The following is a 19,602-nucleotide window of genomic DNA, read 5'->3' on the forward strand; positions in this document are numbered from 1 at the left end:
CGTCCGGAACTCGTAAAAACGTTGCAGACAGTGTTGCGTCTCACCGCAGTAGCGGATACGACAGTTTAAGTCCTCTTTTGGCATAGAGATATTGCGCTTTCAGACGTACATCTCACGTAGGCGATGTTGGTTCTGATAAACAGTCTTTACGACAGTTTTATCAACGGCGTTTCGTCAGAAAAGAAACAGGCAGTTACAATATGAAAAGTGACGCAAGAAGTGTACAATCTGTGATATCTCGTAAGCTGTAACGTTCGAAATGTAATCCTTAGATGACGTGAACTTGATGCCAAGTTGTGTGGTATGCTGTACGCACAGGAGCAAGCTATGCGCAACTGACGAAAAATCTTGCTCATGTGCTCTTATACCTCAAATGTCCTGAAAACTTGACAAGAGTACCCACGAGAAAAATTGGCACAGAGCTTACGCAGGGCCATTTGACATACGACTGCGAGAGAAGGATTGCAATTTTGTTATGGACGCATTGACATTTACACTGATACGAATAATCCCATAGGTCACCACAGCTGGAGGAGTCATACTGGAGCTATGTTTTTTTTTAACTGTCAATGACGTGAGCCACAGAGCTAACAGGGGTACGCAATGGTCTCGCATAGCTCTAGCCAGCTTCCCATGTGGGTGGGGGCTGGGAATAGGGAACAGAGCGAAAGAAACTGGTACACCTGCCTAATATCGTGTAGGGTTCAAAATGGTTCAAATGGCTCTGAGCACTATGGGACTGAGGTCATAAGTCCCCTAGACCTTAGAAAATTTAAACCTAACTAACCTAAGGACATCACCCACATCCATGCTCGAGGCAGGATTCGAACCTGCGGCCGTAGCGGTCGCGCGGTTCCGTACTGAAGCGCCTAGAACCGCTCGGCCACACCGGCCGGCAATATCGTGTAGGGTCCCTGGATCTCGTAGACATGCCACAATACGACACGGCATGGACTCGACTAATGTCTGAAGAAGTGCAGAAGGTAAATGACACCATGGATCCTGCAGGGCTGTCCGCAAATCCGTAAGAGAAAGACGGCGTGGAGATCTCTCCAGTACAGCACATTACAAGGCATTCCAGATTTGCTCAATTATGTTCATGTCTGGGGAGTTTGGTGACCAGCGGAAGTGTTTAAACTGAGAACAGTGTTCCTGGAGCCACTCTGTGGCAATTCAAGAAGTGTGGGCTGTCGCATTGTCCTGCTGGAATTGCTCATGTCCGTCCGAATGCACAACGGACATGAATGGACGCAGGTGTTCAGGCAGGATGCTTACGCACGTGTCAGAGTCGAATCCAAATGTGTCAGAGGTCCCATATCACTCGCCCCACACCGTTACAAAGCCTGCACCAGCTTGAACAGTCCCCTACTGATATGCAGGGTCCATGGATTCATGAGGTTGCCTGCATAACCGTACACTTCCATCCGCTCGATACGTTTTGAAACGAGACCCGTCCGACCGGGCAACATGTTTCCAGTCATCAACAGTCCAATGTCGGTGTTGACGTGTCCAGGCGAGGCGACAACTTTGTTTCTTACACTCATCAAGGGTACACAAGTTTCGTTGAAGGCTTCGCACGCTCTCGCTTGTCGATGGCCCAGCATTGAAATCTGCAGCAATTTGCGGAATGGTTGCTCTTCTGTCACGTCGAACGACTCACATTGGTGGCCTTTGGTCCCGTTCTTGCAGTTCCGTTTTCCGGCCCCGCGATGCCGGAGATTTAATGTTTTACCAGATCCCTGACGTTCACGGTACACTTGTGATATAGTCGTACGGGAATATGCCCACTTCATCGCTACCGCGGAGACGCTTCGCCTCATCGCTTGTGCGCCGACTATAACTCAACGTTCAAACTCACTTAATTCTTGACCGCAGCGCCGTTTCCTGCGTGTTTACACATCTCTGTATTTGAATACGCATATCAATAATACACTCCTGGAAATTGAAATAAGAACACCGTGAATTCATTGTCCCAGGAAGGGGAAACTTTATTGACACATTCCTGGGGTCAGATACATCACATGATCACACTGACAGAATCACAGGCACATAGACACAGGCAACAGAGCATGCACAATGTCGGCACTAGTACAGTGCATATCCACCTTTCGCAGCAATGCAGGCTGCTATTCTCCCATGGAGACGATCGTAGAGATGCTGGATTTCGTCCTGCGGAACGGCTTGCCATGCCATTTCCACCTGGCGCCTCAGTTGGACCAGCGTTCGTGCTGGACGTGCAGACCGCGTGAGACGACGCTTCATCCAGTCCCAAACATGCTCAATGGGGGACAGGTCCGGAGATCTTGCTGGCCAGGGTAGTTGACTTACACCTTCTAGAGCACGTTGGGTGGCACGGGATACATGCGGACGTGCATTGTCCTGTTGGAACAGCAAGTTCCCTTGGCGGTCTAGGAATGGTAGAACGATGGATTCGTTGACGGTTTGGATGTACCGTGCACTATTCAGTGTCCCCTCGACGATCACCAGAGGTGTACGGCCAGTGTAGGAGGTCGCTCCCCACACCATGATGCCGGGTGTTGGCCCTGTGTGCCTCGGTGGTATGCAGTCCTGATTGTGGCGCTCACCTGCACGGCGCCAAACACGCATACGACCATCATTGGCACCAAGGCAGAAGCGACTCTCATCGCTGAAGACGACACGTCTCCATTCGTCCCTCCATTCACGCCTGTCGCGACACCACTGGAGACGGGCTGCACGATGTTGGGTCGTAAGCGGAAGACGGCCTAACGGTGTGCGGGACCGTAGTCCAGCTTCATGGAGACGGTTGCGAATGGTCCTCGACGATACCCCATGAGCAACAGTGTCCCTAATTTGCTGGGAAGTGGCGGTGCGGTCCCCTACGGCACTGCGTAGGATCCTACGGTCTTGGCGTGCATCCGTGCGTCGCTGCGGTCCGGTCCCAGTTCGACGGGCACGTGCACCTTCCGCCGACCACTGGCGACAACATCGATGTACTGTGGAGACCTCACGCCCCACGTGTTGAGCAATTCGGCGGTACGTCCACCCGGCCTCCCGCATGCCGACTATACGCCCTCGCTCAAAGTCCGTCAACTGCACATACGGTTCACGTCCACGCTGTGGTGGCATGCTACCAGTGTTAAAGACTGCGATGGAGCTCCGTATGCCACGGCAAACTGGCTGACACTGACGGCGGCGGTGCACAAATGCTGCGCAGCTAGCGCCATTCGACGGCCAACACCGCGGTTCCTGGTGTGTCCGCTGTGCCGTGCGTGTGATCATTGCTTGTACAGCCCTCTCGCAGTGTCCGGAGCAAGTATGGTGGGTCTGACACACCGGTGTAAATGTGTTCTTTTTTCCATTTCCAGAAGTGTAGATCTAAGTTCTAGGGGACCCACAGTGCTCAGAGCCAATTGAACCATTTTGAGGCAAACTACATTTTTCGTCGATACTGAACAATTGCCTTTGCCGACAAGAGGTCCCTTTTCACTTTCCGCCTCATATTTTGTGTTGTGTGTGCTGCATTTGCGACCCCTAGTGTACTGTATACCTGGGAAACAAAGCGATTCAGACATTAGTTTTATTCTTTCTTATTTTGATTCATACATTACACTCACGCGGAGTACACTTTGTATAGAATCACCCTGCGTACCTTCCTTAACGTATCACGTGGCAGCACCGTCACCTTGGGGCACTCAAGTCTCACGGTGGGCGGCGGTCGTAATCCGTGTGGCCCAATCAGCGTGTACCGGGGTAAGAAGCGAGCGAAATGCCATATTACTCCGTAACAAGCCACTGGCTACCGTGGGACCTTCTTACCAAAACAGTAACTGTAGCGTAGCAAATTATTGCGGGTTGTCATCTTGGATTGGAACTGAAATGAGCGTTTGGAGTCACTGACCGGGAGGCCCCTTGCAGGGCAGGTACGGCCGCCTTGGTGCAGATCTTACTACATTCGGCGCCACATTGGGCGACCTGCGCGCCGTATGGGAATGAAATGATGATGAAGACAACACCCAGTCCCTGAGCGGAGAAAATCTCCGACCCAGCCGGGAATCGAACCCGGGCCCATAGGACGTCAATCCGTCGCGCTGGCCACTCAGCAATCGGTGCATTGAAAGCTGCAGTCAGGAGAAGAGCAGATTTTGGTCCTACTGGGCTGAGCAAACAGCGTACTTGCCTAACGCTGCGGAAATACGTTACACATATTCTCTATGAATCTGAAGAGGTAGTGTTAAATGTTAATTTATGTTTCTCATATTTAACATACCAAGTTCTACGTATAACTTAATCATACTGCTAAAATTTCAATTCAAAAACTACTATACTTTCAGAGATATAAACCTTTACCTAAAGCACACAATAACCGTGCTGGCATAGAGAAACTGAGTTAGGGACTGTAATGTATTCATCTATAGTATCAACTGAAATTGTTCACATAATCTAATTTTCTGGAATTTTCTTTAGTTTCATTACCACAGATTTTTGATGTAATTACAAGTTCATTGGAAAGCTATTATTTCACCGTGTTCTGGTTGTGTGAGTGTTTTGGAGAGACCGAGAGAGTGAATGGAGGACATACATAAACTCAGAATGAGATATTTTATGAAAAATATGTAAATGTACATTGTGCAGTAGTGGAATTTGTGATGCATCTCCGAGTGAGCTTGATTTTGTCAAAGGAGGCCAGAAGGACAGTTGAGGATTAAAAATTATAAGTACTTTCTTTTGTGGAAACGAATCGTATTTTGTTTTAGTTAAATTTTATTTTGTTTCCGAATTACGTGATTTGTAGCCTAAATTATTTTTGGTAACTTGCTTGGCTGACATAATAAATATCGCGAGTATAGAAGTGCTCAAGATCATCTGATTGTCTGCTTAACATACTAACCGATAGGAATTCAGCATTTCCCGCGCGTCTGAGTAGGCTTTGTGCTTCAGCTTGTAAGTAGGTGGTTTAGGTTTTTATGTTGGTAACGCCACGTAGCGCTCTGTATGAAAATCACTGACTGTGCTGTGTGCAGTCTGTGGCTGGTTTGCATTGTTCGAATGTTTGCTATTGTAGTGTTGGGCAGTTGAATGTGGGGAGAGACATGGCAGAATTTTGAGAGCGGACGATCTGGGCGTGTGTTCGTCAGAAAAAGGAAATTTGTGAGAATGGATGTCATGAACTGACATATATATTATGACTTTTGAACACTATTAAGTTAAGTACACTGTTTATTCTCTACCAAAATCTTTCATTTGCCAATTATGCCTATATATTGGCGCTCGTTGTATTGCAGTAGTTCCAGTAACGAAGACTTTTGTGAGGTAAGTGATTCATGAAAGATATAGGTTATTGTTAGTCAGCGCCATTCTATTGTAGGGATTATTGAAAGTCAGACTGCGTTGCGCTAAAAATAAATATTGTGTGTCAATTTAGTGATGATCAGAGTAAGTAAAGAGAGAAATGTCTTGAGTTCGTTCAGTTTTGCTCAGATGTTTGAAAATCAAATAACGTATCAGGTTTACCAGCACAGTCTTTCTTAATTTTCAAAAGGGGACGTTTCAAGCTCTCTGAGTGGAGACAGTCGCTAGGGAGCCGTCTTCTGGTAAACACGTATGTTGAACCACGCTGATCAGATTTGTACCAAAATGAAGAAATTGTCGCGTTTGGTCGGTTCTCGAGTCGTTGACCAAAAGTAGCGACTACAGTATTGAGTATTTTCTCAAAGTTTGAGCTTTTTGGGTGGTCTATTTTAGGAGCTATTCGGGTGTGAACATTTCACGTCGTCCGCAAACTCCACGTAGCATGTTTTGTGCAAGCATCGAGACATTATGGCTAGAGCTTAGTTACAAAAAGCCACTGAACGACTGGATATGTTAACTAGAAAGTAGTCGTGGGAGAGTGATTCTTTAGCACGTCCAGAATATCGCGTCGGACTAAATATCTTCTGACTGCTTTCTGGTGTGAGCTAGTTACAGTCAGTAACATTGCATCATTGATGTCGGGATATTAAATTTTTTGATAGCCAGTTTACGTGTTTTATAGATAATAAAACAAGTTAAGGGAAATTTTAGACATTTTTTTAAACGAGTCATCCGAGGATTCTGAACGCTCGATGTTTAACTACACTACCGGCCACTAAATTGCTACACCAAGAAGAAATGCAGATGATAAACGGGTATTCATTGGACAAATATATCATTCTAGAAATGACGTTTGATTACATTTTCACGCAATTTGGGTGCATGCATCCTGAGAAATCAGTACCCAGAACAACCACCTCTGGCCGTAATAGCGGCCTTGATACGCCTACGCATTGAGTCAAACAGAGCTTGGATGGCGTGTACAGGTACAACTGGCCATGCACCTTCAACACGATACCACAGTTCATCAAGAGTAGTGACTGGCGTGTTGTGACGAGCTAGTTCCTCGACCACCATTGACCAGACGTTTTCAATTGGTGAGAGCTCTAGAAAATGTGCTAGCCAGGGCAGCAGTCGAACATTTTATGTATACAGAAAGGCCCGTACAGGACCTGTAACATGCAGTCGTGCATTATCCTGCTGAAATGTAGGGTTTCGCAGGGATCGAATAAAGGGGAGAGACACGGGTTGTAACACATCTGAAATGTAACGTCCACTGTTCAAAGTGCAGTCAATGCTAACAAGAAGTGACCGAGACGTGTAACCAATGGCACCCCATACCGTCACGCCGGGTGATACGCCAGTATGGCGATGACGGATACACGTCACCAATGTGCGTTCACCGCGATGTTGCCAAACACGGATGCGACCATCATGATGCTGTAAACAGAACCTGGATTCATCCGAAAAAATGACGTTTTGCCATGCGTGCACCCAGGTTCGTCATTGAGTACACCATCGCAGTCTGTGATGCAGCGTCAAGGGTAACCGCAGACGTGGTCTCCAAGCTGATAGTCCATGCTGCTGCAAACGTCGTCGAACTGTTCGTTCAGATGGTTGTAGTCTTGCAAACGTCGCCTTCTGTCGACTCAGGGATCGAGACGTGGCTGCACGATCCGTTACAGCCATGCGGATAAGATGCCTGTCATCTCGACTGCTAGTGATACGAGGCCGTTGGGATCCAGCACGGCGTTCCGTATTACCCTCCTGAACCCACCGATTCCATATTCTGCTAACAGTCACTGGATCTCGACCAACATGAGCAGCAATGTCGTGAAACGATAAACCGCAATCGCGGTAGGCTACAATTCGACCTTTATCAAAGTCGAAAACTTGCTGGTACGCATTTCTCCTCCTTACACGAGACATCCCAACAACGTTTCACCAGGCAACGCCGGTCAACTGCTGTTTGTGTATGATAAATCGGTTGGAAACTTTCCTCATAGCACGTTGTAGGTGTCTTCACCGGCGCCAACCTTGTGTGAATGCTCTGAAAAGCTAGTCATTTTCATATCACGGCATCTTCTTCCTGACGGTTAAATTTCGCGTCTGTAGCGCGTTATCGTCGTGGTGTGGCAGTTTTAATGGCCGGTAGTGTAACTTGCAGCTACTGCTCATGGACTGGAGTTATGTGGCCTTTCCGTGATAGGTATTTAGTCGAATTTTCGTTAACGCTATATTTGTCAGTTAAACCAGTATCTAGGTCGCAGAGTGAAGGGGCAGTCAACCTGAAAGCCATTCAGGTAGCTGGACTGATTAAAGGATAGCGAGAATCCAGGCCACCCTGCCGTAGTAAAGTCGCAAAACCTCCGAAATTTTTGAGGCAGATCTGGCGTTGAGCGAACCCCTGCGCGCACAGACTGCCGCAGACAGCGCCTCCACCTGCTGTGACGTAACTGATGTGAGCTCTCCTAGCACCACGGAATGCCGTACAAGTCAGCCCACCGCCCGCCTCCCGACGAGGTCGCGTGCGCTGTACGCCAGGTAACGAGTACCACATGCCATTCCTTCTGGGGCCGGCGGCTAGCCGCGATGCGAAACGCGGCACATATTACACCTCTCCCCTTCCCCCCCCCCCACCCACCACGCAAAAACAATGTATACATGACGAGCTCCTAGCGTCTCCAGCCGCAGTGTCTTCCGCCGCCATACGTGGAAACGACGACAGTTCGTGTCTGTCAATTTATTCACGCCTATGAAGAATTTAATTACTTATTACAGTGTCAGCTTAAAAAAAAACAAAAAAAAAAACAAAAAAAAAACACGCCACTTCCCGTTACAATTGCTACACCACGAAGATGTGCTACAGACGCGAAATTTAACCGTCAGGAAGAAGATGCTGTGATGTACAGATGATTAGCTTTTCAGAGCATTCACACAAGCCTGGCGCCACCTACAACGTGCTGACATGAGGAAAGTTTCCAACCGATTTCTCATACACAAATAGCAGTTCACCGGTGTTGCCTGGTGAAACGTTGTTGTGATGCCTCGTGTACGGAGCAGAAACGCGTACCATCATGTTTCCGACTTAGTTAAAGGTCGGATTGTAGCCTATCGCGATTGCGGTTTACCGTATCGCGACACTGCTGCTCGCTTTGGTCTAGATCCAATGAATCTTAGCAGAATATCGAATCGGTGGGTTGAGGAGGGTAATACGGAACGCCTTGATGGTCCCCAACGGCCCCGTATCACTAGCAGTCGAGATGACAGGCATCTTATCCGCATGGCTGCATCGTGCAGCCACGTCTCGATCCCTGAGTCAACAGGTGGGGACTTTTTGAAGACAACAGTTCGACGAACGTTTGCAACATCATGGACTATCAGCTCGGAGACCGTGGCTGCGGTTACCCTTGACGCTGTATCACAGACAGGAGCGCCTGCGATGGTGTACTCAACGACCAACCTGGGTGCACGAACGGCAAAACGTCATTTTTTCTGATGAATCCATGTTCTGTTTACAGCATCGTCCTGGTCGCATCCGTGTTTGGCGACATCGCGGTGAACGCACATTGGAAGAGAGTATTCGTCATCGCCATACTGGCGTATCACCCGGCGTGATGGTATGAGGTGCCATTGGTTAGACGTCTCGGTCACGTCTTGTTTGCATTGACGGCACTTTGAACAGTGGACGATACATTTCAGATGTGTTACCACCCGTGGCTCCACGCTTCATTCGATCCCTGCGAAACCCTACAATTCAGCAGGATAATGCACGACCGCTTGTTGCAGGTCCTATACGGGCCTTTCTGGATACAGAAAATGTGCCTTGCCAGCATATTCTCCAGATATCTCACCAACTGAAAACGTTTGATCAGTGGTGGCCGAGCAACTGGCTCTCGTCACAATACGTCAGTCACTACTCTTGATGAACTGTGGTATCGTGTTGAAGCTGCATGGGCAGCTCAACCTGTACACGCCAACCAAGCTCTGTTTGACTCAATGCCCAGGCGTATCAACGGCCAGAGCTGGTTGTTGTGGGTACTGATTTCTCAGGATCTATGTACCCAAATTGCGTGAAAATGTAATCGCATGTTAGTTCTAATATATTTGTCCAATGAATACCCGGTTATCATATGCATTTCTTCTTGGTGTAGTAGTTTTAATGGCCAGTAGTGTATATGTTATCCTGCTCTGAAGCGCCAAAGAAACTGCTATAGGCATCAGTATTCAAATACAGATATATGTAAACAGGCAGAATATGGCGTTGCTTTATAAGAAATCAAGTGTCTGGCGCATTTGTTAATCACTGCTGCTACAATGGAAGGTTATCATGATTTAAGTGAGTTTCAACGTGGTGTTACAGTCGGCCCACGAGCGCTGAGACACAGCATCTCCGAAGCAGCGATGAAGTGGGGATCTGCCCGTACAACCTCTTTACGAGTGTATCGTGAATATCAGCAATCCGACATCGATGTGGCCGGAAAATTGAACGTGAAGAAAGTGCAACCCTTCCGCAAATTGCTGCAGATTCTAGAGCTGGGCCATCAACAAGTTCAAAAATGGTTCATATGGCTCTGAATAGTATGGGACGTAACATCTATGTTCATCAGTCCCCTAGAACTTAGAACTACTTAAACCTAACTAACCTAAGGACAGCACACAACACCCAGTCATCACGAGGCAGAGAAAATGCCTGACCCCATTGGGAATCGAACCCGGGAACCCGGGCGCGGGAAGCGAGAACGCTACCGCACCATCACGAGCTGCGGACCATCAACAAGTGTCAGCGTGCGAACCATTCAACGAAACATCGTCGACATGTTCTTTCGGAGCCGATGGCCCACTCGTATACTCTTGATGACTCCGCGACACAAAGGTTTACGGTTCAGCTGGGCCTATTAACATCGATATCGGACTGTCGATCACTGGAAACATGTTGCCTGGTCGGACGAGTCTAGTTTCAAACTGTATTGCGCGGATGGACATGTACGGGTATGGATCCATGGACCCTGAATGTCAGCAGGGGACTGTTCAAGCTGGTGGACGCTCTGTAATTGTGTGGATTGTGTGCTGTTGGAGTGGTATGGGACCCCTGATACGTCTAGATACGACACTGACAAGAGACACGTACATAACCATCCTGTCTGATCACCTGCATCCATTCAAGTCCATTGTGCATTCCAACGGACTCGCGCAATTCCAGCAGGACTCTGCGACACCCCACACGTCTTGAAATGCCACAGCGTGGCTCCAGGAACACTTTCCTCAGTTTAAATACTTTCGCTGGCCACCAAACTCCCCAGACATGAAGATTATTTAGGATATCTGGGGGACCTTGCAACGTGCTGTTCGGAAGAGATCTCCACCCCTTCGTACTCTTGCGGATTTATGGACAGTCCTGCTGGATTCATGGTGTCAGTTCCCTCCAGCACTACTTCAGACATTAGAGTCAGTGCCACGTAGTGTTACGACACTTCTGCGTGCTCGCCTGGGCCCTACACGATTTTAGACAGGTGTAGCAGCTTCTTTGGCTCTTCGGTGCAGAATACACGCTAAGGGTACGCTTGCCATCCGTCCCAATGTATCCGGACTGTCACCGTTGCGCGCCTTCTTGTCTCGTCGTCCCGATAACACTCAACTTTGTCCCGATTTTGCAAACTACTGGCATGAGCTTGGCTCTAGTGCTGAAGTAAAGCCATCTGTTAACGCAACATGTAAATGCAGTCTCAGTTATTTTTATTTATGTCCAGTTTATCTTGAAAATGTAGTCATACAGATGCCTCCAGTGAAGAGAATTCTTAAGTTTTCGATTCGATGAAAAACGTTCTTTGACGTCGAATTCAGGGTGCCTAAAATTATTTCGGATTTTTTCAGTAGTCCGATCATTAAAATTTGTTTCATATTTCTGCAGTCAAACTTGGCCCTGTTTGAAAAAAAAATTTAAAAGCGTGGACAACAATAAAAAGTCGGTAATTGAAATTAATCGACACTCAAAGATGCCTGAATGAAAGGAAGACCGCCAATTTTATTGCAACACAAACCAAGACGAATCTGAACTAATTAAAGAATAATAACCCTAACCAAGAAATTATTAATGTGATTTCGAAATTTGAGGAAGAGTGAACGGCTTTCTACACCTATAGGTTTTGATTACTTATAGAAATGGGCTATTTCTTTTAATAAATATCAAGTATTTGATTGGATGACGCCATCTGGAGCCGCAGATTGGGTGATTCCTGAAAACATTATTAGTACATACGTGACTAAAAATGGTGTGAAGATTTCAGGCGACAGTTGCTCTCAGGAATACAAGTGTCGGGAGAGCGCATTAGAAACTAAGCGTGACTCGGAAGAATGGAAGTCCAAACACTCCATGAAAGAATGGTGGATTTAGTTTCTGAAGGAAACCGAAAATACTGAACACAAATGCCGACTGCTAAATTTATGGGAATATTTGTTTTCTATTCCCACACACAACGCTACCGTGGAAAGAGCATTTTGACTGATGTCGGCCCCCTGGACTGATGAAAGAAATCAACTGCTGCCAGGAATCAGTCTCACAGTGCCAGTTTAACTACAAGCCGACTTGCATAGAGTTTTGTAAATACGTAAAGGGGAGAAAAAGACTTGCTGAAAAACGTGAAATCTTCCGAAAAAGTATGGTGCACCAACTCCTTCTGCCGCAACAAGTTCCATATAATTGTATTCTACACAAAAAGTAATTATATTAAGTAATGTTTTTACTTCATTTCTACATCCCAATTTCAGAGCGTCCCGACGAGGTTCCAACTAGATATGGCAACCCTAACTAGGTTCAGGCTGTGGGCTGTGACGTCACCATGAACCCTCTGCCTCTCGACACTGCACTGGACCTTACTGGCATACGTGTTTAACTGACACGCAGGTATTAATGTAATCGAGATATTTTATATTTTGTAATATTTACTGTTATTATCGTTAAGCTATATCAGCTATACAACTTTTTATACGGTCGATGAAATGATAGTGTAAAGCCTCTTTCACCATCTCGGAGGGCACCGACTTTTTCCTGGGAAAAGAAACCCACACAGATTCAGACCTCCAAGACGTGCCGTGAGGAGAACTCCTCTGTAATATTGTTTTAAGCACTGTAACTCAATTAAAAGGTTTCCGTTTTCTATTTTGGAAAGTTAAGTTACAGCTTTTTTCAGTTTTTGTCGCTGTTCACTTTCTGGTCGCTTACTACCTTCGCATCTTATTTTATTTTATTTTTTTTATTTTTATTTTATTTTTTTTTCCCCTTGTGATAGCTTTAAGCTGCGCGTAGTGGCCGCGCGGTTTGAGGCGCCATGTCACGGACTGAGCGGCCCCTCCCGCCGGAGGTTCAAGGCCTCTCTCGAGCATTGGTGTGTGTGTGTTGTCCTTAGCATAAGGTACTTTAAGTAGTGTGTAAGTCTAGGGACCGATGACCAAAGCACTTTCGTCCAATAGGAATTCACACACATTTGAATATTGTATGATAGAGAAAGCATGTTCTTATGAAACACGTTATATCAAAGTCCTGACAAAAGATAAGGCTTTGTAAGATAGCCAACGTAAAGACTCAGCCTTTGTAAATATCTTCAGATGACTAGTTAGTACAACGTCCTTGCATGCGCATTAACTATTGAGAGAAAAAGAGCCTGAAACACATTCTGAACTTGTTTTAATTTCAGTAACTCAGGGCTACATCGAAAGAGCATTATTTTGCCTAAGGTATTTCATTTCTTTAAGCTAGTTCTCTTGAGTTCCACTTTCGAACTGCACGTGCGAAAAATGAACAGTTAAATCTTCCCGTGCGTGCTCAGATTTTTTCGTTATGATGATCATTTCTCGGTATGTAGGAGGGCGCCAACAAAATATTTTCACACTCTGAGGAGGAAATTGGAGATTAAAATTTCATGAGAAGGTCCTGCCGCAGGGAAAAACGATTTTGTTTCAATAACTGCCACGTCAATCCATTTAGCATATCCATGGCACGCTCTCCGCCTGTTTTGCGATAATACCAAACGCGTCACCCTTGTTTGGAACTTTTTCCGTGTCCTCTGTCAATCGTATCTGATACCGATCCCACACCGCACTGTAGTACTCCATAAGAAGTCGAACAAATGTAGTGTAATCACTCTCTTTAGTACACCTGTTGCATTTTCTAAGTGTTGTACCAGTAAATTGCAGTCTTTGCTTTACTTTCTCCACAACATTACCTATGTGATCATTCCAGTTTAAGTTATGCGAAACTGCAGTCCCTAAGTATATATTTGAATTCACAGACTTTAGATCTGTGTGTAACCAGCATTTAGCGGATTCTTTTTAGTGCTCAAGTAAATGACTTCACACTTTTCGTGATATAGAGTTAGTAGCCACTTTTTTGTCATGTAGATATCTTATCTAAATCATTTTGCAGTTCATTTTTATCACCTGATGATATTACAAGGCGGTAAATGAAAGCGTCATCAGCAAGAAATCTAAGACAACTGCTCAGATTGTCTCCGAATCAGTTATTTCGATCAGGAACAACAGAGAATATACAACACGTAGAATGCCAGATATCGCTTTTGTTTTACTCGATGACTTCCCGTCAGTTATTACGAATTGTGACCTTTCTGCCAAGAAATCACGAATCCAGTCACACAACAGAGACGGTACTCCATGGCACGCATTTTAATTAGAATCCGTTTGTGAGCAACGGTGTCGCAAGCATTCTGGAAACCTAAAAATATGGTATCAATTTGATGTCCTCTGTCGACCGCACTCATTATTTGAAAAAACCTGCTGTTATCGGTTAGTTTTCGTCAGAACTGGAAACAGATGTGGGAACTTTTGGAAACGTTTTTCTACGTTTGAATTTAAATCATGTTGACAAGAGGCTCACTCCAAATGAAATGCACACCTTTTTTTAATCCATCTTTTATTCTACATGTTTGAAAGTTTTACAGTGTGTAGATACAACCTTCAGGAACAATTTTCCATTTCTCCACATAATTTCCATCCCTCTCAACTACCTTACGCCATCTTGGAACCAGCATCTGTATACCCGCTTGGTAAAATTCCGGACTAACCTGTTGGAGCGTACACAAGGGAGTCATCATCTTCAAACCTTGTTCGACGAAGAGAGTCTTTCAATTTCCCAAAGAGATGATATTCACATGGAGCCAGGTCAGGACTGTACGGCGGGTGTTTCTGTGTTGTTTTGTGATCGCTTCCATGGTTTTTTGACTGACATGTGGCTGTGCATTGTCGTGCAACAGCAAAACATCCTGCTTTTGCCAATGTGGTGGAACACGACTCAGTCGAGCTTGAAGATTCTTCAGTGTCGTCACATGTGCATTAGAATTTATGGTGGTTCCAGTTGACATGTTGTCCACAAGCAAGAGTCCTTGGCAATCAAAAAACACCGTAGCAATAACTTTTCCAGCAGAAGGGGTGGTTTTGAATTTTTTTCTTAGGTGAATCTACATGATGCCACTCCACTGATTGCCTCTTCGTCTCTGGTGAAAAATGATGGAGCCATGTTTCATCACCTGTTACAATTCTTCCAAGTAATTCATCTACACCATTCTCGTACTGTTCGCTGCATATTGTTTTTTTTGTTTCTTTGTGAGCCACTGTCGACACCCTGGCAACCCACCTGCCAGAAACCTTTTTAGCGCCAACACTTTCAGTATTCTGCAAACACTTCCTTCCCCTACCCCACCGTAGCGTGACAATTGGTTCACTGTGATGCATCTGTCAGCAGTCACCAATCCGTTAACTGTCTGCACACTGTCTGGAGTGTGTGCAGTACAAGGCTTGCTGCTGCGAGGACAATCCTCAATATTGCCGTGCCCGCTTTCATCATGTAACCTGCTTGCCCACCGACTAACTGTACTGCGATCGACAGTAGCATCTCCGTAAAACTTTTTCAACCCCTTGTGGATGTTTCCCACTGTCTCGTTTTCACAGCATGGGAATTCTATGACAGCACGTTGCTTCTGACGAACGTCAAGTGTAGCAGCCATCTTGATGACATGCTGTGACGGCGCCACTCACGGGAACAGGTTGAACTAAGTTTGAAAACAAGCGGGAAGGATGTATCTACACACTGTAAAACTTTCACACATGCAGAATGAACACTGTATTTTTAAAAAAATAGTGTGCATTTATTTTGGAGTGACCCTCGTTTGTAGACAAAGTCAGCACATCAGGTACTTCCTACTTTAATTTTTTGCCACGAATGAATTGTCGTTAAATTTTGAATGTATTACTGTTGCCGCCATTTCCTTCCTTTTCTGTTATTTAATAAAAATGGCACACAAATCTTTTGCAGCGATTGAAGGATTGTACTTCACTGGTACTTTATAAAACACAACGTCAAAGGTTTCCTCCTGCGCTATACCCAGTATTAACAAAACCTACCCTTGCATGATACGTCGCAGGCAGCAAAATATCCGCTACTTCCTCCTCGTACTACCCTACAAAACTACAGCAGAGAATTTTTTTCCTATGGCTCCTGCATTGGCACTTTTTTCCTTTGCCCTTGAAATCGTTACCGTTCGTTCAACTGTCGACACAATCAATCTCCAGATCAGCACGTATTAATAGTTAATCATAACCAGACGTACGCAAACATCGCTAGACAGAGATACGTCTGCCGCGGGATCGAAAGTATAGCCATTTTTAAGACTGGTGGGAATTTTAAATTAAACACTGCACCTTTTTATATTAGTTACATGTGCAAGACGCACATGAACTATGGAGGCAATTTTCCAAAAAAAAAAATTGCTTCTCAAAGTCAGTAAAGTACTCTATGTTTAATAGAAATCTCTAACTCAACATTTTTTTCAATCAAGATACTGAGTGCTTGCAAGATTCTTTCTGCAGTTCTTTCTGTCTTCCATATTTGACATTTAGTTATCACCGTGCGCTTTCCGTGAACGTAAATGCTCCCCAAATGTTGTGTTGACATCAACACGCTTACGTCATCTTTGTTACCTGACCTTTGCAAAAATTTATTTTATTTCCGTTATAAGCTTTTTTTGATACCGTACTCAATGAACATAATATTTCATCTCCTTGTTTACTTGTGTTTTACTTAGAGTCCACAGCAAATTATAATGAACAAGGTATGGTACTGACCATTGTTTCATTTAGTAGCTTGATGAAACTCCCTATTTTTTTGTCTTGTGATTAACAACATCCACGTTTCACGTACTTTACGGCTGCCCCTGTTTCATAAACTAAACTCGTAAGTGACCTGTTGATGGGACACCTGTAACTCAATCCACAAGGTTCTATGACCAACGAGCTGAGTATCAGTAACTCCAGCCGGTACACAAAAAAAAAAAAAAAAAAAAAATGGCTCTGAGCACTATGGGACTTAACATCTATGGCCATCAGTCCCCTAGAACTTAGAACTACTTAAACCTAACTAACCTAAGGACATCACACAACACCCAGCCACCACGAGGCAGAGAAAATCCCTGACCCCGCCGGGAATCGAACCCGGGAAGCCGGGCGCGAGATGCGGGCCCAGCCGGTACAGCTCTTTTTGACATCAACTGGGATATGTCGCTGGTTCAGTAGCAACCTCACAATATATATAGCACAACAACGCAAACAACACGATTTCTTGATGTTCTTGCAGCCCACGATTCATTTCAATAGAATGTCCCCCAAACATTCCTTTCTTCCTCAAATTTGGGCCTTAGTCTGATCTAGCAGAATGGTTTATAGCGTAGAATAACTTCTTTGCTTACGTTGACCTGTCTTTGATGTCATCTTCGCTTCATCCATCGTGCGCTATTATGCCTCCAAGGTACCTCATTTCCTTCTTTTCACATTATCACCCGCTTCATTCCTATTGTGCCTCATTCCATTCAGCTCTAAATCGTTTAAATTTGGCTCTGAGCAGTATAGGACTAAACATCTGAGGTCATCAGTCCCCTAGAACTTAGAACTACTTAAAATTAACCAGTATGCATAGATGGCAGGAGACGTTTTGTGTTGGCCATTATGCACGTCTTGCACACTGCACGCACGCACTTACCTTAAGCCACGACACACTCCAATTCTTATGCCGTGTGTTCGTTACTCGTTTCTGTCCACATTGTTATTAAAATACCACCAATGCAAATGTTATGAATAAAAAATAATCACTTTTAAAAATGTAATTCGAAAACGAAAAATTTTAGGACTGTTGCTATGGCTATTTCATACTCAGTTAATTGTAAAAAATAAAAAAGAATACCTCTCATAACCGAGACCAAACAATTACCGGAAAATACCGGTTATTCACAGCTAAAATACAGGTGTTGGTTTTAACTGGTCGGTTTTTGCCATCACTAGTTGTTCGCTTTAAAGTCCATAAAAGTAATTATCGCACGATGCTCCACTTTACGGACGGCCTGCTCCATTTATGTCTCCCTCTTACGGGTCGGGAATTTCAGTGTGTACCGCCTCTGCACACACGTTCCTGCGAACAAACAAACGATTAATTACGTGACTTTAATTTTTCGCGGTGATAATTAGAACTTCATGACCGTGTGTCGCACGCGCCGTTGCCTTGTTGGTGCCTCCATTCGCAGAACGCAGTCCGGACCTGTCCTTGGGGAGCAGGCATTCGCCCGGCCTGTAACTGCGGGTCCGTCCCCTATGAATATTTCAGAGGGCGCCGCCGCTTGCTTGCTCTGGAACGAAACCGCGGAGTCAATTAAGAGCTGACCGCTCCATTTGCCACCAGGGCAGCCGCGCTGCCATATTAAGCCAGCTGGCCCGTTCTGCTCTGTTCTGCCTTACTGCGCTGTATAAACACCGGCGCAAAACCGCCAGCCAGCGGCGACGACTGTTTGCTTTGCTCTCGGCTGCGGGCAAAGTCGGAACGAAATTTGCCGCTGGGGGTAGAATTTCCACGCGGTGCGAGGTTCTGCGTGAGCGATTCGCTTTTCAGCGGCAAGACGCAAGTAATTCAGTGTCAAATTAACGAACTGTGTACCAGGGTTTAAATAAACATCTTAATATACGACAGAGACCTACGGTAAAATAATTACTCAAGCAAAGAAACTGCATATAGAAGCCAGGGTTTAAATAATCATCTTAATATACGAGAGAGACCTGCGGTAAAGTAATTACTTAAATAAAAAAAACTGCACATAGAAAACAAGGTTTAAATAATCATCTTAATATACGACAGAGATCTGCGGCAAAATAATTACTTAAATAAAAAAAACTGCATATAGAAACCATTCGTAGCAAAAAAGTACCTGATGTGCTGCCTTTGTCAACATAATATGCCTTTATCTCCTTCTAGCCCTAGAAAACGGACAAATTAACAATAAAAACAGAGTTCTTCGTCATCAATTACGAGGGTCACTCCAAAAGAAATGCACACTATTTTTGTAAAAACAAAGTTTTCATTCTGCATGTGTGAAAGTTTTACAGTGTGTAGATACATCCTTTCCGCTTGTTTTCAAACTTAGTCCAACCTGTTACCGTGAATGGCAAAGAAAGAAACAAGAAAAACTCTATGCAGCGAACTCTTGGAACAGTTCGAGAATGGTGGAGATGGAAAAATTGTGACAGGTGATGAAACATGACTCCATCATTTTTCACCAGATACGAAGAGGCAATCAATGGAGTCACATCATGCAAATTCACCCAAGGAAAAATATTCAGAACCACACCTTCTGCTGGAAAAGTTATGACTACGGTGTTTTTCGATTCCGAAGGACTCTTGCTTGTGGACATCGTGCCAAGTGGAACCAGCATAAATTCTGATGCATATGTGACGACACTGATGAAACTTCAAGCTCGACTGAGTCGTGTTCGACCACATCGGCAAAAGCAGGATGTTTTGCTGTTACACGACATTGCACGGCCAGATGTCAGTCAAAAACCACGGAAACGATCACAAAATTCTGATGGACAATACTGAACCACCCGCCTTACATTCCTGACCTGGCTCCTTGTGACTATCATCTCTTTCGGAAGCTGAAAGACTCTCTTCGTGGAACAAGGTTTGAAGATGATGACTCCCTTGTGCACACTGCCAAACAGTTCAAAATGGGTTCAAATGACTCTGAGCACTATGGGACTCAACTGCTGTGGTCATTAGTCCCCTAGAACTTAGAACTACTTAAACCTAACTAACCTAAGGACATCACACGAATCCATGCCCCAGGCAGGATTCGAACCTGCGACCGTAGCAGTCGCACGGTTCCGGACTGCGCACCTAGAACCGCGAGACCACCGCGGCCGGCTGCCAAACAGTGGCTACAA

This window comes from Schistocerca gregaria, chromosome 9 (assembly GCF_023897955.1).
Source record: "Schistocerca gregaria isolate iqSchGreg1 chromosome 9, iqSchGreg1.2, whole genome shotgun sequence".
Lineage (NCBI taxonomy): Eukaryota > Metazoa > Arthropoda > Insecta > Orthoptera > Acrididae > Schistocerca > Schistocerca gregaria.